The sequence below is a fragment of the Oryctolagus cuniculus genome, chromosome 1 (assembly GCF_051225735.1).
Source record: "Oryctolagus cuniculus isolate XC-2025 breed Fujian yellow rabbit chromosome 1, ASM5122573v1, whole genome shotgun sequence".
In the NCBI taxonomy this organism is placed as follows: Eukaryota; Metazoa; Chordata; class Mammalia; order Lagomorpha; family Leporidae; genus Oryctolagus; species Oryctolagus cuniculus.
The window spans coordinates 6084667-6105566 of record NC_142867.1 but is presented as its reverse complement, the minus strand read 5'-3'; positions in this window follow the sequence as shown (position 1 = coordinate 6105566).

The following is a 20900-nucleotide window of genomic DNA, read 5'->3' as shown; positions in this document are numbered from 1 at the left end:
GAGAACCTGCGTCCAGCATGGCTTGCCCACGTGGCTGTCGGCAGAAGGCTAGAAGGCACAGGCTCCTGGCTGCTGGGTCTCTCCGGGGGGCTTCTTGCCTTTTCCCTGAGCAAGTGAGAGAGGAAGAGAGAACACACAGGAGACAGACACTGTATCTGTCTGTACAACCAGTCTGGAAAGTGGAATAGCACCCTTCTGCCACGTTCTGTCGGCCACTGCGTTCCTGTCTTTTTAGTTAGACCCTGATGCCGGGACACCTGGGGCCTTGCTGACAGCCCCTACCAGAGCTCCCAGTCCCCAGGGATAATAAACTACTCGCCTGACACCGTGGTTACACATCAACTGTCCCAGAACCCACGCCCCAACCTCCTTTATCCGGCCCTGGGCTCCAGACCACTGTCTGCTTGCTCTGATCCCCCAGGGCCAGGTACTGGACAAATGGGGACAGTCCCTACGCGACAGAGCCTGTCCTCGACCCGCGTACCTGGCCTTGGCCATCCCTCCCCTCAGAAAACACAGTAGAGGCTCTTCCGTGGTCACCCCTCCCCCCTCCTCCCGGGAACGGATCCACGTTCATCCCTCCTGTCCTTACTGTACCTCGGAATTTCTACTCATAAACTATTTTAAAGATTTATTTGGGGGGCAGCATCGTGGTGCAGAGGGTTAAGCTGTAGCCCGTGAAGCCAGCATCCCATATGGGCACCAGTATGTGTCCTGGCTGCTCCTCTTCTATCCAGCTCCCTGCTGATGCACCTGGGAAAGCATCAGAGGAGGCCCAAGTGCTTGGGCCCCTGCACACATGTGAGAGGCCTGGACGAAGCTCCCGCCTTCGGCCTGGCAAAGCCCGGGCCGTTGCAGTCTTTTGGGGAGTGAACCAGCAGATAGAAGTTTTTTGTCTGTGTCTCTCCCTCTCTCTCTCTTTCAGATAAATAAATAATTTTTTAACAGGCAGAGTTAAACAGTGAGACAGAGAGACAAAGGTCTTCCTTCCGTTGGTTCACCCCCCAAATGGCCGCTATGGCTGGTGCACTGCGCTGATCCGAAGCCAGGAGCCAGGTGCTTCCTCCTGGTCTCCCATGGGGTGCAGGGCCCAAGCACTTGGGCCATCCTCCACTGACCTCCCGGGCCACAGCAGAGAGCTGGACTGGAAGAGGAGCAACCGGGACAGGACTAGCACCCCAACCAGGACTAGAACCCGGGGTGCTGGCGCCGCAGGTGGAGGATTAGCCTAGTGAGCCATGACGCCAGCCCAATAAATAAATCTTTTTTTTTTTTTAAAAAAGGTTCATTTGATAAGGCAGAGGAACAGAGAGATGAAGAGAAAGAAAGATCTTTCATCTGCTGGTTCACTCCCCAAATGGCCACAATGGCTGGGCTGAGCCAGGCAGATGCCAGGAGCCTCAAACTCCATCCTGCCGTCCCACGCACTTGGGCCAGCCTCTGCTGCTTTCCCAGGCGCGTCAGCAGGCACCTGGATTGGAAGTGGAACAGCAGGGACCTGAACCGGTGCGCCGTGTGGGATGTTGGCACCACAGGCTACAGCTTAACCCTCTGCACCACAACACCGGGCCTTCAGCACGCGTCTCACGAGCTGTTGCTGCCGGGGCTCTACGGTGTTCACCTGCTCTGAGACGTTTAGGGACAGAAAGATGGCGGACGACGGGACTGGAGCCCAGTGCTGCGCCTCCACCACCCACCCTGGTCACCACATCCTCCTGACCGTGACACTCATCTTGTTCTTGCCACCAGCTCGGCGCACTCTTCCTGTCAGTTTCACATCAGGAATAGAAACCTGAGGGCCACTCGTCCCCCACCCCCCCGGTGCACGCGAGCGGCGGCTGCTAGCCCTGCCCCTCGACCCCACGCCTTCACGGGCGTTTCCCACGCACACGTCTGTCCGCAGCGGGATTCAATAAAGTGCACGCGTTCCTAACAATAAAAGCTGCAGTTCTCGGAGCCGCTGGAGCAGGCCCTTGACGGGCACGGATGTGCCACAGCCGTCGGCAGCGATGTCGCTGGGCACGCAGCCGGGCTCCTGCACGCCCGGCAGCAGCTGGCCTCATTCCGAGAGGGAGCCCTGAAGGTCCCCGGGTGGCTCGTGTCTGTAGCCCACCACGCACGCTTTTCAAGGCCGTCGGGAAGCCCTGCCTCGCAGCCTTCTGATTCCGGTTTACACCACTTCCATCAAGGGGGGTCTGATTTCAAGGCCAGAGCTGCTGAGTTACCGTGGGGTAATTTGGGTAAAGAGGCTGCTGCAAACACGAATGATGGACAGAAGTGAGGACACGCAGCACTGGGGGGGGGGGGGGGAGGGCGTGGTGCAGCAGCTAAGCCGGCATCCCACATCAGATCGCCGGGGTCTCCATCTCGTCTCCGCTTCCAATCCAGCTTCCTGCTGATGCACACCCTGGGAGACAGCAGGTCATGACCTTGGGTCCCTGCCCCCAGCGTGGGAGACCCAGAGGAGCTCCTGGCTCCTGGCTCCTGGCTCCCGCCTGGCCCAGCCCTGATGGTCGCAGCCATACGGGAGTGAACGGTGGCTGGAAGCACGCTCTGCCTTTCTAAGTAATAAAACTAAAGAAAAGTAGACTTCCAGTGCCCAGCTGCTGCGGCCGTCTGTGTAGGGCGGGCAGCCTGGCACTCTTCACAGGTGGCAATGGAGCCCGCGGAAGGGGAGCCCGCGGACGGCAGGAGGCCCGGCCTCGTCCCCACGGGCGCTTCACCGGCCTCGTTCTCGTCTGTGAGGGAGACGCTGACCTCTGCTGGGCCAGGCACTGGGAACACGCGTGTGGAAACGAGACTGACGGAGACCGGGCTCCTTCTGCGACCTGCAGAGGACGACAGGAAGCGGAGAGGCAGTGTTTACGTTTGCAGGTCCGGCTGCCTGTGCGTCACAGCTCCTCACTGCAGCCGTTATGGGGCTCTGTTTGAGTGATTAAAAAAAGAGAAGTGAAGGCCGGCGCCGCAGCTCACTAGGCTAATTCTCCACCTGTGGCGCCGGCACACCAGGTTCTAGTCCCGGTCGGGGCGCCGGATTCTGTCCTGGTTGCCCCTCTTCCAGGCCAGCTCTCTGCTGTGGCCCAGGAGTGCAGTGGAGGATGGCCCAGGTGCTTGGGCCCTGCACCCCATGGGAGACCAGGAGAAGCACCTGGCTCCTGCCATCGGATCAGCGCAGCACGCCGGCCGTAGCGGCCATTTGGGGGGTGACCCAACAGAAGGAAGACCTTTCTCTCTGTCTCTCTCTCTCACTGTCTAACTCTGCCTGTTTAAAAGAGAGAGAGAGAGAGAGAGAGAGAGAGAGAGAGAGAGAAGTGAAGAGAAGTCAGCTTCCAAAGTCATGCTGCCAGGATCAGGTGACCTCTGGTTTTCTCAAAACACAAACACACAGAGGGAGCCTCCATCTTCAGGCCCAGCGGGATCCAGCAATAGTAAAACCGAGAGATGTGTATCCCTGAACAAGGACCATCAGCAAGTTCAAAAATAGGCATCATGAAGAAAATGGCGTGGGTCTAAAAAAATTTTTGTACCAAAAAAGCCCCCTTTTCATTCTGTTTTTCCACAAATATTTGTCAGAACTCTCATATTTGTTTCTTTTTTCTTTTTTTAAGATTTATTTATTTATTTATTTGAAAGGCAGAGAAAGAAAGAGATGAGAGGTTCTTCTATCCCTTGGTTCACTCCCCAAATGACCATAATGGCAGAGCTGGGCCGATCCAAAGCCAGGAGCCAGGAGCTTCCTCTGGGTCTCCCATGTGGGTACAGGGGCCCAAGGACTTGGGCCATCTTCTACTGCTTTCCCAGGCCACAGCAGAGAGCTGGATCGGAAGAGGAGCAGCGGGGACTCGAACCAGCGCCCATATGGGCTGCGGGCACTGCAGGCGATAGCTGTACCCAATACGCCACAGTGCTGGCCCCCCACCCCATATTTGTTTCTAGAAGTGCCTTAACAAAACAAAAGAAAACAAAGGTAAAAGAAAAAAATGAGGGCCGGCGCCGTGGCTCAACAGGCTAATCCTCCGCCTTGCGGGGCCGGCACACCGGGTTCTAGTCCCGGTCGGGGCGCCGGATTCTGTCCTGGTTGCCCCTCTTCCAGGCCAGCTCTCTGCTGTGGCCCAGGAGTGCAGTGGAGGATGGCCCAGGTGCTTGGGCCCTGCACCCCATGGGAGACCAAGAGAAGCACCTGGCTCCTGCCATCGGATCAGCGCAGCGCGCTGGCTGCGGCAGCCATTGGAGGATGAACCAACGGCAAAAGGAAGACCTTTGTCTCTCTCTCTCACTGTCCACTCTGCCTGTCAAAAAAAAAAAAAAAAAAAAAAAAAAAAAAAAGAAGAAGAAGGAAAAAAAATGCCACAGACCAGGCAGCTTAAACAGCACAGATGTGTCTTCTCCCAGCCCAGAGTGCACGTGAGGCTGAAGGTGATGGCCAAGGCCGCGTCCCCCTGCGGCCGCTCTCCCTGACCTGCAGATGGCCGCCGCCCTTCCTTTTTGTGTTTAGCTTTTGATTCTGTTTTCCCACCGAGATTTTTATAAAGTTGTATTTATTTATTTATTTATTTATTCAAAAAGCAGACTGACAGAGAGAGAGAAGGAGAGGCAGAGAGAGATCTTCCACCCACTGGTTCACTCCCCAAATGCTCACAACAGCCAGGCCTGGGCCAGACCTGAGCCAAGAGCCAGGATTATTAAGGGATGAACTATGCACCCCCCTGGGTAGGTGTATGCATTTTCTTAAAAAGTTTTTATTTATGGGGCCAGCATTGTGGTGTAGCAGGTAAAGCTGCGGACTTCTATGCTGACATCCCGTATGGGATGTGCTGGCTGCTCCACTTCCTATCCAGCTGCATGCTAACGTGCCTGAGAAAGCAGTGGGGGATGGCCCAAGTGCTGAGGCCCCTGCACCCACATAGGAGACCTAGAAGACGCTCCTGGCTTTGGACCAGCCCAACTCTGGCGGTTGTGGCCATTTGGGGAGTGAACCAGCGGATGGAAGACCTCTCTCTCTCTCTCTCTGCCTCTGCCTCTCTCTGTGACTCTGCCTTTCAAATAAATAAAATAAATATTTTAAAAAAATTTTACTTATTTATTTATTTAAAAATATTTATTTATTTATTTGAAAGGCAGAGTTACAGAGAGGCAGAGAGAGAGAGAGAGATCTTCCATCCACTGGTTCACTCCACAGATGGCTGCAACAGCTGGAGCTACACCGATCTGAAGCCAGGAGCCAGGAGCTTCTTCCGGGTCTCCCACGAGGGTGCAGGGGCCCAAGGACCTGGACCATCTTCTAATGCTTTCTCAGGCCATAGCAGAGAGCTGGATTGGAAGTGGAGGAGCTGGGTCTCGAACCAGTGCCCATATGGGATGCTGGCACTGCAGGCGGCGGCTTTACCCGCTACACCACAGCACCAGCCCCAGCCTGTGTTGTTTAAACCTGATTCAATGCATGTGCTCATCCTGTAAGGAAAGTATAAAACCTGTGACCAGACTCCGGTTTATCAACAGACAGCTCAGGCAACCAAGCTTAAGTGCTTCTGGGCCTGGTCCTCGATTTAACCCACCAAGTAGACTTCAGCTTTGACGTCTCAAGCAGACTGATTTTCCAGCCAACGACACATGGGAGAATGGCTTTGCAGTTTCTTGTAAGAGTAGACGTGCGCTCGCCGCCACACGTAGCAGTCTTCTGTTTTGCCTGAGAGAAGAGATAGCACGTTTCCACACAAAGGCCTGCACCGAAGTGCTCGAAGCTGTTTCATTCATAATAGAAACACCCTACATGTTCATCACAGCGGAAAGGATAAACCAACTGTTCACATCCATTTGATGGGATGTTACTCAGCAATAAAAAGGAAAGAGCAATTGGCAGTGGAATGATGTGAATGAGTCGAAAAACATTGAAGGAGCCGGGTAAAGCTGCTGCCTGCAGTGCCGGCCTCCCATATGGGTGCCGGTTCAAGTCCCGGCTGCTCCACTTCCGATCCAGCTCTCTGCTATGGCCTGGGAAAGCAGTCAAAGATGGCCCAAGTCCTTGGGCCCCTGCACCCGTGTGGGAGACCCAGAAGAAGCTCCTGGCTCCTGGCTTCAGATTGGCGAAGCTCCGGCCGTTGCTGCCAACTGGGGAGTGAACCAGCGGATGGAAGACACCCACCCCCGCCTCTCCTTCTCTCTCTGTGTAATAAATAAATAAATCTTAAAATAGGTTACAGTTTATATAACATTTAGGAAATGACAAAATTACAGAGAAGAGACTAGTCGTGGCCAAGGATCATGGGCAAAGTGACCCCAGCGTCCGCTACTGGAGCACTGGCTGAGTCTCAGCGGCTCCGCTTCCGATCCAGCTCCCCGCTACTGCGCCTGGGAGGGCAGTGGAGGAAGGCCCAAGGCCTGAACCCCTGCCCTCCCCTGGGACACCCAAGGAGTTCCAGGCTCCTGGTTCAGCTCAACCCTGGCTGTTGCGGCCCTCTGGGGAGCGAACCAGCGGGGGGAAGTCCTCGCTGACACCCTCTTTCCCTCTCACTCTGCCTTTCAAATACATTTTTAAAATGTGAGCAAGGTCTGGGGATTCCACCAGTGCAAATTTCCGCCTTTGGAGTTATGTGAGATGTTACTATTGGGAGAAGGTAAAGGGCACCAGCCTGTGTCTTATTTCCGGACGTTCTGGGAACGGATCATCGTTTCATGCCATGTTCACGATGACCGGCGGTTCAAGGTCAGGAGACGCGAGCCGCACAGGAGCTTCCCCCAGGAAGAGTGGCGGCCTCGCCGTGGCCTCCGGGCAGCCGCGCCACAGCCCTCCAGAGCTGAAACAGCGAGGCGGCCCTGGCCACCCTGCAGGCTCCTCTCGAGGCCTCGTCTCCCCCTTCCGCCTGTCCAGGGGCCCATGACACCGCACAAGGACACAGACGCCGGGGGAGAAGGGTCCGCCAGCCGTAGGTGCCCAGCACCTGCGAGCAGGGAGCAGCCCCGGCAGAGGGGTGTGTGAGCTGTGGAACAGCGTCCCGGCTCTGGCCATGCCTGCCTGTAAGTGACGCTGCCCCCCGGCACGTACGGGGCCAGAGGATCTGGAATCACAGGAAAACGGAAAAGAGGGAGACGTGGAGACACCACACGACCGGGGACAGAGCACGCAGGAAGGAGGGAGCGGGCCCTGCCGGCCGCACCGGGCTCATCTTGTTCCTTGTCCTCTTCACCGTCCTTGCCCTTCGACGACTTGTTGATTGAAGAATCCAGCATTTGGGGGACGACTCTGACATGCCTCAAGGCGCTCCTTGGCACGCATTTCCTGTGTGCTATGTGTGGCACACACCAGGGTATCCGAGTGGCCGGAGAGGACAGCGGTGGCTGAGCGTGGCAGAGCCTCCACCCAGAGCTCCGCTGTGGTGCAGAGACCGTGCCTGGGTTTTTCAGCTACGTGGTCCAATAGGTACCCCGCTTTGGGCCCTGGCCCTCTTGGGGTACAGTGGGGGCTTCACAGGAAACCAAAGGAGGTGTGACAGTCCTGGGCTAGCCGCGGAGCGACGCTGACCCTCCTGAGCTGTGTGACTGGAGCCAGAAAATCAAGGGTTTGGGGCGGGTCTCCCGAGGGCAAGAGGAACAGAGGTGGCCTAGGCGCCAAGACCGGAACCCGAGTTCTGCACCTGTTACTTGTGCTTCCCCGCTGGGACCTTTCGCCAGGCCTGGCTGTCTCAGAGCCTCTGTGCCCTCCCCAGCCTGGCTCCGGAGGGGCTCGGGTGGGGGTGGGGTGGGGATCCGGCCTCATCAGAGCCAGTGTCACTTTCCCCACGTGGCCCAGTGGCACAGCGCATATTTGCAGGGACAGCACTGGCACTGACTCGGAACAAGCTGTTCCGGCTTCTGGGTTCCTTTCTTCTTCTTTAAAGAGCACTCTCTGTGACGTGCCTGTTTGGAGGGCACCGTCTCTCTGTGACATGCCTGTTTGGAGGGCACCGTCTCTCTGTGACGTGCCTGTTAGGAGGGCAGAGTGGCAGAGACACGGAGACAGAGGCGTTCACCCTGTGGAGGTGGTAGGGACCCAGTGTTTGAGCCGTTCCTTCACCTGCTGCGTCCGAAGGGACAATCAGCACGAAACTGGATTGGAAGGGGAATGGCCGGACTTAGACCTGGCACTCTGACGTGGATGTGTGTGTGTTCGGCTTAAGTGGCCATGCCACAGTGCCCACTCCTGGGTGTCCACCCGCCAGTCGTGGCATGGAACAGAAACGGAGGCTGGTCTACTCCTGCCAGCTCCCGCAGGCCCCTCTCCGGGCAGTGCTGAGCGCCAGGTGGGGGGCTGGCCATCCCTGCCTTCCGGGAAGACAGTCCAGGGTGCTGATCTCCCCGCCTCTCGCGGGAGCAGGAAGCCCACTGGCTGCACCCCTCCTGGCCCCTGCCACCCAAGGCGCCGTGGTTCTTGGCTGAAGCTCAGGGCTACACACCGACCCTGGGGGCCTCTCAAGGGCACTCCACCTCACCCCGGTCAGTGCCGGGCGCTCGAGGAGTGCCTGTGTCATCCTGCCAGACCCGTCCACCAGCTGAAGGCCCGCCCCCTCTCGGAGGCCGCCCACGCCACCGCGTCTCGGATGCCAGGCGGGTTCCCAGTGCCAGGTGCCCCAGCCAAGCCTTCGTCAAGGCCCACGGTGCCGCATGGCGACCTAGGGCTGTGCCGACTGCGGGGAAGAACCTCCGCTCTGCCCCTGAAGCAAGTTCCAGAAATGTGCTGATGAGGGCCGGGGAAGGCCAGAGGAGCCGCGCTCTGTGGTCAGCGGCCTGTCTCTGCACCTTCTCTCTTACGTCCTGCAGCTCACGGAAAATGTGTCCGTGTCATGAGGTCGCAAACACAAGATTATTTAACAATCAAGTCTCAGGGGCCAGCACTGTGGTGCAGCGGGTTAAAGCCCCAGCCTAAAGTGCCAGCATCCCACATGGGCACCGGTTCAAGTCCCCGGTGCTCTTCTTCTGATCCAGCTCTCTGCTGTGGCCTGGGAAGGCAGTGGAGGATGGCCCAAGTCCTTGGGCCCCTGAACCCACGTGGGAGACCAGGAGGAAGCTCCTGGCTCCTGGCTTCAGATTGGTACAGCTCTGGCTGTTGTGCCCATCTGGAGAGTGAAGCAGCGGATGGAGATTTATTTATTTATTTATTTATTTGAAGAGAGAGAGAGAGAGAGAGAGAGAGAGAGAGAGAGAGGGGTCTTCCATCTGCTGGTTCACTCCCATGCCAGTGCAGGGACCCAAGCACTTGGGCCATCTTCTACTGCTTTCCCAGGCCATACCAGGGAGCTGATCGGAAGTGGAGCAGCTGGGACTAGAACAGGCGGCCATATGGGATGCCGGCACTGCAGGCAGCAGCTTTACCCGCTACACCACAAATAAGTGGCCTCTTTTTTAAAAATAAGTGGACTCTTTTTTTAAAAAAATCCATTATGCGGGGTTGGCACTGTGGCACAGCAGGTAAAGCTGCCACCTGTAGTGTTGACATCCCATATGGCCGCCAGTTTGAGACCCGGCTGCCCCTCTTCCGATCCAGTTCTCTGCTATGGGAAAGCAGTAGAAGATGGGCCAAGTCCTTGGGCCTCTGCATCTGCGTAGGAGACCCGGAAGAAGCTCCTGGCTCCTGGCTTCAGATCAGCACAGCTCTGGCCGTTGAGGCTAATTGGGGAGTGAACCAGCGGATGGAAGACCCCTCTCTCTGCCTCTCCTTCTCTCTGTGTGTAACTCTTTCAAACAAATAAATAAATCTAAAAAATCCATTATTAACAATAATAATAAACAAACCACAAGAGGGAGCCAGGAAGCCCGCGGTGGGGGAGGCGGTGTTTGGGCAAGCTCATGAGGCACGCGTCGTGGGCACCCGAGCTGAGCTGGCAGCTGTGTCCACCTGGACTTCTTGGTGAGACGCCCTCCAAATGTGTCGCGGGATATAATTACCAAAACTAAAACCTGACTCCTAAACATCGCGTGAGCGTGTGTCAGGGGTTACGCACCAAGGAGAATGCAGCTTGGGGAGCCACTTCAGAGAGCTGGAGAGGAGCAAGCGTTTGGAAAACAGGTGCTGGAAGGAGACTGCAGAGTTACCCAAAAACAGCGAGCGCCCGCCCGGAACAAGCCCCCGCCGTGGGCCATCTCCGTACCTGACGGCTTTTCAGTCTCCTGTCTCATCCCATCAGCAGTGAATGAATCAGGCAGTGACCTCCGTGGAGCCGCAAAGACCAAGTCTTGGGGTCCTGTTGGGTTGGCAGTCATCTTTTACTTTTATTTTCAACTTTTGGATATTTTAAAATTTTCTTTTAAAAAAGATTTATTGATTTGAAACACAGAGGGGCTGGTGCTGTGGTGCAGTAGGTTAATCCTGTCTGCAGTGCCGGCATCCCATATGGGCGCCAGCGCGTGTCCCGGCTGCTACACTTCCCATCCAGCTCTCTGCTGTGGCCTGGGAAGGCAGGGGAAGACGGCCGGAGTGCTTGGGCCCCTGCACCCGCGTGGGAGACCCGGAAGAAGCTCCTGGCTCCCGGCTTAGGATCGGCCCAGCCCCAACCAATGCATCCATTTGGGGAGTGAACCAGCAAATGGAAGACCTCTCTCTCTCTCTTGCTCCCCCTCTCTCTCTGTAACTCTGCCTCCCAAATGAGTAAGTAAAATTAAAAGAAAAGCAGAGTTACAGAGAGCCAGAGTTAGAGAGAGAGAGAGAGAGAGAGAGAGAGAGATTCCACCCACTGGTTCACTACCCGAATGGCCGCAGTAGCCCGGGCTAGCCAGGCAAAGCCAGGAGCCACGTGGCTGCGGGAGCCCAGCTACTGGGGCCGTGGTCCACTGCCGTCCCAAGCACACGCGCAGGCGCTGGGCCCGCGGAGAAGAGAGCGCCTGAGGCGGACAAAGCCGGCCTGCAGCCCTGCTTCACCCGCGGGGTCCTCAACGCCCTTGCGGCCCCAAACCCCGATACCGGACCCCATTTGTGCCTTTGGAGCCGAGGCCCCCGCCCCCACCCGAGTTGTTAAAGAACCACGCACTGGAAGCACCTGCGGCCACTGCTGCCCGCACCCCGACCTCTGGACCCCGAGACACAGGAGGGGCCTGTCCTGTCCGAGACCCCCAGGGTCTCTGCTCCGGACTGCGGGCCCGGGACGGGAGACGAGGGGCCTGGAAGTGGCCATCGGATCAGGCCCTGCTTCACACACGAGCACTCGGAGGCCCACAGACGGCTCACAGCGGGGTTCAGGACGGATGGGGGGGGGGCGTCCAGACTTGAAAGAGGGATGAGGGGAGCAGCTTGGGACAGGCCCAGGACAGAGCTCCCCAGAGATGGGGTCCTCCGGCCCACTCCAGGAGGGCCCTCAGGCCCTGGCCGAGCCGTAGCGGGGGCTGACGTCACTGGAGCCCGCGCCCCTCCGCCCGTAGGCACGGGGCGGGGGCTGCACCCCTCGGCTCACCCAGGCCGGCCGGACGCTCCCTCCTCCCTCTCCTCCGCGCGCGGTCCCCGCCTGCTCCGACAGGGGGCGCTCTCGGGCGGCCTCTTCCCTGAAGTCCAGGGCCCCCGACTCCGGGCAGCCCCTCTGGGAAGCCCCGTGTGAGCGTCCTCCAGCCGCAGTCTCGGTCCCGCTTCCCGTGTGCGGGAACCCCCTGACCCTTGCAACGTAAAGGCTTCGAGGCTGGGGAACGCACAGCCCGGGGCTGGGAGCCTGGAGCCTGGACACAGCACCGGGCCCCGGTGGGGAACCTGGTGTCAGGGGCCCGCAGAGCCCACGACCACCCTGGAAGGGGAGGCGCCGGGAGGGAAGGAGGCGAGGGCCCGGGGCGGTGCTGGGGTCGGTGGCGGAGCCGCGTGGGGGCAGGGGCTCGCCGGGGTGCCCGAGCTCCGCCCTGGGCGCGCGTCGGTGCCCGCCCCCCAGCTGCGCCCGCGCCCCCCGGGAGGCGCCGTCTGGGGTGTGTTTTGGAACATCCGCAGCCTCCCCGGCCTGAGCCCGTGGCCAAGGCCGGAGGCCGTCGAGGGGCAAAAGGGTTTAGGGGAGTGTGGATCGCTTTGTTTGCACCGGGTAGCCCTGGGTGGGCCTCGCACTGCCCTGGCAGGGGAGGAATCCAGGCTGTCCTGGGCCCCACCCCTCCCTAGAGGAAAGCCCAGACGCCCCTGCAGCCTCCCACTCCCCGCGGGGTGCCGCCCGGAGAGCTATGTCAGTGGTCAGTGCCGCCTTGTGCCGGCTCCCAGGCAGCCGATGTCGACTCAGCACCCACAAGCGTGGGCCCCTGGGCGCCGCGACAGGATCGGGTCCCAGGCCTGTTGGTGGTGACGTGCAGGATTTTCCAGACAGTGACTCCCTGCCCCGGGAGCCCGCCTAGCTCTGTGGAAGCCCGGGCCTTGCAAACACCGGAGAAGAGGGATCCAACCCCCCCCCGTCCCTCCCCGAGGGCTCGGGCAGGTGGAGGTACTGGCTTCCCTGGCTCCTGCCCTGGGGCACAGCCTAGAGCAGGCCTTATGGGGACCAGGGTGCAGCCAGAGGCCCCCCCCTTTTTTTTTGAAAAGTAGAGTGAGAGGGAGACAACTTTTCCATCCCCTGGTTCACTCCCCAAATGGCCACAATGGCCATGCTGGGCCAGCCGAAGCCAGGAACTAGCACCCCCACCCCGAGTTCTCGGGTGGGTGCAGGGGCCATCTCCCAGTGCTCTCCCAGGCACGTTAGCGGGGAGCTGGGTCAGTGGAGCAGCCGGGTCTTGAACCGACACTCGTCTGGGATGCCAGAGTTGCAGGCAGCAGCTCAACCCACTGCGCCCCCACACTGGCCCCAGCCTCTGGGTCCTTGCTGCTGCAGTCTCGGGTTCAGCCCGAGGGCGGGCGTGTTGCAGAATCCTCTCAGAACTGGCCGGAGCAGTCCAAAAAAGCTGGCCCACCAGCCCGATGCACAGCACGCGAGGCACGGACAGCGGTTTGGTGGCACAAAGTGGGTCTTTATTACAAAGCACAGAGCAACACGCCAGGCAGGTAGCACTGAATTCCCAGGCTGCTGGAAGGGTTGGGGGTACAGGTGCTTGCAGACTGAAGTGGGGGTCCGAGCCCCTGGTTGGTGGGCGCTGCTCGTGGCCCTCCCTCGTTGGTCGGCGGTGCCGTGTCCTCTAGGGAGTTCTGATGATGGCAAAGTGGGCGCGAGCCAGTCTGGGGGCTGCACGCACTTGGTTGGTTCTGCCCAGAGCCTGGGGTTCCTGGAAAAGAAATGGCCTCAAGACCAGCCCCCGGTGTTGTGGTGCGGCCGGCGAAGCTGCCCCTGCGGTGCTGGCGGCCGCTCCCGAGCTCCGAGCTCCGTTTCCAGCCTCAGCTGCTCTGCTTCCCGCCCAGCTGCCCGCCGAAGACGGCCCAGGTGCTGGGGCCCTGCACACACGCGGAGACCCAGAGGAAACTCCTGGCTCCTGGCTCCGGCCAGTGTGGCCATCTGGGGAGTGGCCCTTTCTCTCTAGCTCTTCCCTCTCTCTAACTCTGCTCAATGATGGGTTCCTGGCTTCAGCCTGGCCCGGCCCTGACCATCGAGGCCATTCGGGGAGTGAACCGATAGATGGAAAATCTGTGTGTGTCACTCTGTCTTAAAAAAAAAAAAGAGGGTGTCGTCTACAGGGGAGATGAGACAGATGACCTCACTCACAAGTCTTGAGTTCAGGCCCTTGGACTGCTTGGCTGCACCACTCCCTCAATTCAGCGAGGTAATTTTAGTAACAGATTTGTTTGCAATCGTAAAAACAGGACGCTGAGACCTTACACTGCTGGGAGGCCGTGGGAGGCCGTGGGAGACCGGGACCGGGCGGCAGGAAGCATCCGGGTCCAAGGCCCTGCACTGGGGCTCAGGTTCAAGACGGCCTGGGGTCCCCGCCCACGGCAAGGCCTTTGCATCAGAGTAGCTGGTGGTGTTGGAGCGCAGAGCCAAGGGCGGGGGCCTTGCTGAGAGCCGCGCAGCTGGAGCGGAGGGGGTGCACGGCCCCCGCCCAGGCCCGGGGCTCCCCCTTCCATCTGGGAGTCCTCCCACTCTCCCAACGCTGGTTCACAGCCCTCCCTCAGCTCAGTGACCAAATGTCTGTCCCTGTGCATCCTTCTGTCCACCTGTCGGAAATCGGCCCCCTCTCTGGTCCCCTGGATTCCATCCCCTGACTTTTCCCAGGACACAGCAACGCTGCCTGGGACTGTGGCTGACTCCTCTGTGTGCACACAGAAACCTTACGTTTTTCCTTAGCTTTTTTTTTTTTTTTAAGTTTTTCTGCATCTTCTGCTTTCCCAGGCCATAGCAGAGAGCTGGATCGGAAGAGGAGCAGCTGGGACTCGAACCGGCACCCACATGGGATGCGGGCACTGCAGGCAGCAGCTTCACCCCTACGCCACAGCGTCGGCCCCTCAAGTCCCTGCCCAGCTCCTGATCCAGCCTCCGGCTCACGTGCACCTTTGCAGGCAGCAGGTGGTCGGGGCCTGTGCGGTGGTGCTGGTGGGCAGGCGGAGCCACCCCTGCCCTGCCCTGACCTGCCGGCCTCAGAGGACAGACTGGTGCAAGTCCTGACCGCGTTCCTCCCTGTTCGGCTGATGCATCCCGGGAAGGCAACGACAGGCGACGGCCCACGTACTTGGGTCCCTGCCACCAAGTGGGGGCCCAGGGTGGAGCCCCTAGCTGGCCTCACTCAGCCCCAGCTGTGGCGGGCATCTGGGGAGTGGATCAACAGATGGAAGATCTCTCTCTCCGTCTCTCTCTCCCTCTCTCCCTCCGTCTCTCTCTCTCCTTTTCAAATACATAAAAATTTTCAAGAAGTGATACATCAGGAAAGCTAGATTGTGCTCTTAATCTACTTTTTCCTTCTCTTATTTCCAGCTGTTACACAGAGGGCGGAGCCGTCTTAGCAGTGTGCAGTGAGGCTGAGGGAGGAAAAACTCCACGGAGGCCGAGCAGACCAGGAAATAGCCCGGGGCCTGGGTCACCGCATGATTTTCTCGTGTCTGAGGGGAGGCAGCCCTGTTCCGCGGGGCACGCCAGCGTTCCCTGGGCAGTCAGCTATGCCGGCTTCTCTCGGGGACTCGCGGAGAGCAGCCCCCGGGCCAGAGGCCCTGGTCACGGCACCCTGCACTGCGGGGCAGCAGCCAGCAGGCAGCCGGGGTTGCGTCAGCACCGCAGCTCTGCAGGGCCCAGGGAGCAGCTCCAGGCTCCCGCGGGGCCCAGGGCGGGGCGGAACCTCCTCCCAGCCCCCTCCGAGGCGTGTGGCCCCCAGCTTTTTGGTCTGTGTGGCTGGTGATTGATTTTCCCCATTTAAAATTTTTTTACATTTAACAAGATTAACACATAAAATCATAAATATGTATGGGGTACCATATGATGTTTCTTTTATTGATTTATTTATTTGAAAGAGAGTTAGAGAGAGACAGAAAGAGGTCTTCCATCCGCTGATTCACTCCCCAGTTGGCCGCAATGGTTGGAGCTGCGCTGATTCGATGCCAGGAGCTGCTTCTGGGTCTCCCACGCGGGTGCAGGGCCCCAGCACTGGGGCCACCTTCCACTGCTTTCCCAGGCCACAGCAGGGAGCTGGGTTGGAAGTGGAGCAGCCGGGACTTGAACCTGTACTCATACGGGATCCTGGTGTGACAGCAGCTCAAGTTGCTGTTCCATAATGCTGCCCCTTTTTTGTTTATTTACCTATTTATTGGATTTTTTTTCTTTTAAAAGAGCCTGAGGAACTGGCACTGTGGCGTAGTGGACAAAGCTGCAGCCTGCAACTGCCCATATGGGCGCCGGTTCCGGAAATCCTGGGGTCGGGCACAGGCTGACACAGCCGGGGGGGCCTGTCCTCCGGAGAGCCTGGGTCTGAAGCCGAGCTGGGCTGCACCCGGCGCTCTGGTGTAGGCGGCGGATGTCCTCGGTGGCGGCCAGACCCCGCCCGTGTGGTGGGATTTCAGCCCATGGTTCCAATAGGCAGACTTTGGTTGGACTCCCTCGGTGATGGGAACTGGCTCACTTCCCCCTCCAGCCTCCATCCTCGGGCCTTTATGATTAAATGTAGGAGCACTCAGAATTTGACTGTTATCAGTGTCCAGCAAGATGGCTGGGTGTCCTTGCTGCCGGACCACCAGGCTTTGTAGCCTGACCTGGCCGCTCTCTGGCTGTGCAACCTCGGGCAAGGTTACACAACTCCTGTGGGCCTCGGTTTCCACATCTGTGAAATGGGCAGGCTTCTTCCACGGCTTCCGTGGCTATGGAGCTCATGGCGCGGGGCCCTTGCCCGTACAGGGGAAGCAGGCAGATGCCCGACTTGGGAGCACAGAACACACAGAACACCTGGGCTGGGAAGGGCCTCTTGGGACACCCAGGAGAGGAGTCCTTGTACAGGAGAGAAGGAGCCCCTGGCTCAGGGGTGGGGACGCATGAGTCCCGGTGCTCCCACGGGCAGCTGGGGACACGGCCAGGCTCCCTGCAGAGGGCCCCCGTGCTGCGGCCCCGTGGCCCTCCCCGTACCCCTCCCAGGGCCGCGGCCCGGCTGGGGTCGGCGCGGGTCAGGTGGAGAGAGCTTTGCAGTCTGCAGGGGAGACGCAAGTTCTGGAGTGAATTCCCGTTCCGCACAGGGAACCCACAGCCAGGGGCAGAGGCTGTGACTGTGAAAGCCGAGGATGGCTGACACCCCTGCAGCCTTCGGAAAAGTACTAGGCCGGCCGGAAGGAGCCAGCTGCAGTGTGGGAGCCAGGCGGTCGCCATGGCGACACCCCGGCAGCCTATTTTCATCCCCTGGGCTCTGCAGGCTCCAGCAGCCCTGGGGGAAGAGAGAAACCCAGCTCCGGCCCAGCAACAGCCCTCGGCCAATCCCCTGCCAGACTCGGGTGGCGAGAGGGAGGCGGCAGCCAATGCCAGAGGCCTGGCGCTGCTGTCGCAGTCCCGGCCTGGGTGGAATAACCAGAAAGCAGGCCCACGTGGCCGTTTCCATAGTGACCCCCCTCCCCCGCCCTGTTTATGAGGGCCTGGAAAATTCCACCCAGCCTCTGGCCTGGTTTTTTCCCCTTCTCTGCCTCCTCCTAGTTCCAAGGTGGGGATGAAGTCACTGCCCAAGGTTAACCCCTTCCCAGCAAGTGCCTGAAGTCACTGCCCGAGTTTAGCCCCTTCCCGGCAAGTGCCTGACCCCTGTCCCATCAAGGCCACGTCCCTTGAAGCCAGAGTGAACACAGAGCCCCCGGAAGGGGACATCACAAACTCCATGCCAGGTTAGAGAGGTGCAGTCGCTCGCCAAGCTCCCAGGCCGCAGCAAGAGAGGCAGAGCAGGGGTCATGGGACGGCGAGTGCGGGCTCCTGCTATTACATGCACCCTGCGGCAAGTGCCAAAGGGGCGCGACACCCGCAGGCCTGGGGTGGGGTGGGGGAGGGTGCTGAAGGAGGACCTGGCACAGAAAGGTGCCCTTTGGGTGGAGGGAGGCCCAGCAAGAGAGCACCTGGGATCCAGGACATTCAGTCACCAGGCCGGAGCTGAGGGCAGCCGGGCACAGCCAGACAGACCCAAGGAAGGCCAAGGCCACGTTGACCCTTAGAAGTGACCGAGCTGGAATCCGAGCTGGGAGAGGGAGGGAGGCAAACCGAGGAACTGGCCGCCGCTGGGGACCCTGCTGCTGGCTCGGGTTCCGGGCAAACTGTGGGGACTGCAACCCGGGGGGAGCTCCTGAGAGTCCCGAGAGGCCTGACCGCGTGTGTGACCCACGAGTGGGCAGAGCTGCAGCAGGATGTCAGGGACAAGGGCTCTGTCTTCAAGGACAAACGTCAGTCAAAGCCATGAGCCACAGCAGGGAAACAGCAGAGCAGTCACTGCCAGCCCGGTGCCGGCCCGAACCTGCCAGACGCTCAGTGCTCAGAGCGGGGACTCCGGGAGGAGGACGGGTCTTGGCTGGCTTCTGAACTGAAAGGGGGTTCGCGTGGTCGGGGAGAATGCGTGCATGCTTGGGGGAGAGGCAGAAGGTTGCCCAGGGAGCTGGGGCTCCGGCAGCGGAGGGCTGGGCAGAGGAAACACAGGAGGTGCCGCCCAGTGACCAGGTTCATGGCCCCAGAGAGCGGACGAGGGTGCCCCTCTGTGACCCGGGCCAGCTGCAGCCGCACTGTCAGCCGGGGCAAAGCAGTCATGGAAACTCCCCGGGTGCTTTTCCGAGGCTCAGCTCTCAGCTCTGCCACCCGCCCAGGCCTCTCTGCTTGAGCGGGCTGCAGGCCGGGAGGGCCGGGCAGCCTGCGAGTCGCCGTGCCGGCCACGCAGTGGGCATGTCAGGATTGCAGGCATGCCGGAGCTGTCTCCCCAGCCCCTGACGGGCCCACAGGCCCCAGGGTCCCTGCTCTGGGGAAAGCAGAAGTGGGGAGTGACAGCTTCCTGAGTCGTCTCTGTGTCTTGGGTCTGATCAGCTTCCCCGGACTGGGCCCCCCCGGAGTGCAGGGCGTTACGTCTGGAAGAAGCCTGGGCACCTCAGTATTGGGGTGCAGCACTTCTGCTCCCCAGGAATGAACTGGGTGCCCTGTTGCCTTGTGGGGGGTTTCACACATACCAGGGTACTTCTAAAAATTCATGGAAAATGGAACTAAAGGAAGTTTGTGTTTTGTTTTTAAGATTTATTTAGTTATTTTGAAAGGCAGAGTTGCAAAGAAAGAGAGGAGAGAGAGAGAAAGAGACAGAAGTCTTCCATCCACTGGTTCACTCCCCAAATGGCTGCAACAGCCAGAGCTGGGCTGGTCTGAAGCCAGGTGCCAGGAGCCAGGAGCTTCCTCCAGGTCTCCCACGTGGGTGCAGGGCCCCAAGCACTTGGCCATCCTCCACTGCTGTCCCAGGTGCATTAGCAGGGAGCTGGACTGAAGTGGAGCAGCTGGGACTCGAACCTGAGCCCACATGGATGCCAGCACTGCAGGCCGCGGCTTTACTCGCTAGGCCACAGCATGAGCTCCAGGAAGCGTCTTCGGACTTACACAGTGTGTGAAATGTGTGTGCGGCGTCTCCATAGTACCCATTTTCCAGGAGGTTTGTGGAGCCCCCCTGGTGTCTACCTCTGGAGGACGGCAGCTCCCTGTCCTTCCCGCTCCCCCGCCCTGGGCTGAGAGCCCCACCCCCACCCCCTCCTGGCACTCTGAGCAGCAGCCACAGCCGGATGGGGGAGGGGAGCGCAGGGCTGGGCTCTGCCCACGGGCGATCCAGTGTGGTGATCAGAGCAGGCCTCTCTGTGGAGTCCCGGACGCCAGACGGCCTCTTCCCCGTCTGGGCTGAGAATGAGCCCGCGGGCTCTCCTGTCCCCACGCTCAGGCCCTGGCGATGGAACGCCTTCCTCCCCTCCACCACTCCCGTGATCCTCAGGGCAGCAGGGGGGCCATGCGGACACACACAGAACCAGCCTGGGAAACACCAGGTGCCACAGGGCAGCGAGGAGGAACCGGGGCCCTGCTAAGGGCGACTCGCGATGCTGGGCGGGGCCGCGAGCAGGCGTCGGCCATCTGAAGTGAACATTCCTAGCCGATGGGTCATGGGGAAGGGCCAGGGACGCCCACGAGAGAGACGAGAGGAGCCTGGCGTGGGGCACGCAGGCTTGGGCAGAGCTTCCGCACCCAGCTGTCTTCCCTGTCCTGGGCCAGCGCCGTGCCCTCTGCTCTGGGCCTTGGCTTGGCCCCCAATGCCTGCCCCCCACCTCTCCCAGCTCTGCCACCTGGCAAGGAGCAGCCAGACCCAGCTCGGAAGTCTTCCTTCTGCCCACACAGCAGTGCCCTTCTCTGCCCACAGGGGCTTCAAGCCCCCCGGAGCTCCCCCAGCCCCCTCCCTGCTTCCCTCTCTGGCCCCCAACACCTGCACCCCATACTCAGCCAAACCTGCCTGCTCCCTCCTCCCCACACAAGTGGCGGGTGCAGGGCCTGTGCTCAACTTGGTCCTGACTAAAGCCTGGCAAATCCCGCTCATCCTCCAGCACATCTGTCCCTGCGGCTGTGTTCCTGTTCCCGTATTCACCTCTGCTTCCCTCAGGCCACACTGAAGCCAGCCTGGACCCCAGGATAAGCTTCCAGGAGAGGCGCCCAGAGTGTGCGGGCACCACCCGTTTCTCCTACTGACTCTGGAGACGTGTTAGGGGAAGGCTCCCAGAAGCTAAGTCTCACTAAGAAGCAGTGTGGAGGGGCCGGCATGGAAGACCAAGCCTATGGCTGTGGCACTGGCATCCCATGTGGGCGCCGATTTGGGTCCCGGCTGCTCCACTTCTGATCCAGCTCTCTGCTGTGGCCTGGGAAAGCAGCAGAAGATGGCCCAAGTGCTTGGGGCCTTGCACCCACGTGGGAGACCCGGAGGAAGCTCCCGGCTCCTGGCTTTGGATCGGCCCAGCCCTGCTGGCATGGAAGACCTCTCTTTCTCTGTCTCTCCCTCTCTCTGTAACACTACCTCCCAAATAAATAAGTACAATTAGAAAAAGAAAGAAAAAAAGAAAGGAATGGCAGAGTTACAGAGAGCCAGAGGCAGAGAGAGAGACATTCCATCCACTGGTTCACTACCCAGATGGCCACAGTAGCCAGGGCTGGCCAGGCCGAAGCCAAGGACCTCGTGGATGCTGGAGCCCAAGCACTCGGGCCATCCTCCACTACCTTCCCAAGCACATTAGCAGGGAGTCGGACTGGGAGTGGAGCAGCCGGGACTCAAACTGGCACCCATGTGGGATGCGGCACTGCAGGCGGAGGCTTAGCCCGCTGTGTCAGGGCCAGCCCCGAGCCTTCTGTTTTATACAGCGTTGTGGAGAAAGACACCTTAGGCCCAGTCCCTTGAAGCGAGCGGCCTGTCCTTGCTCCAGGAGACCAGCGTCTGCGGGCCACGGGCCACAGCTGCGTGGACAAGCAATGAGCCTGCCCCTGGTGGGCGTGCTGTGGGCGCAGGACGCTGTGGAATGTTTCACAAGTGTCCGCCAGGCCCTCACGTGATGGACT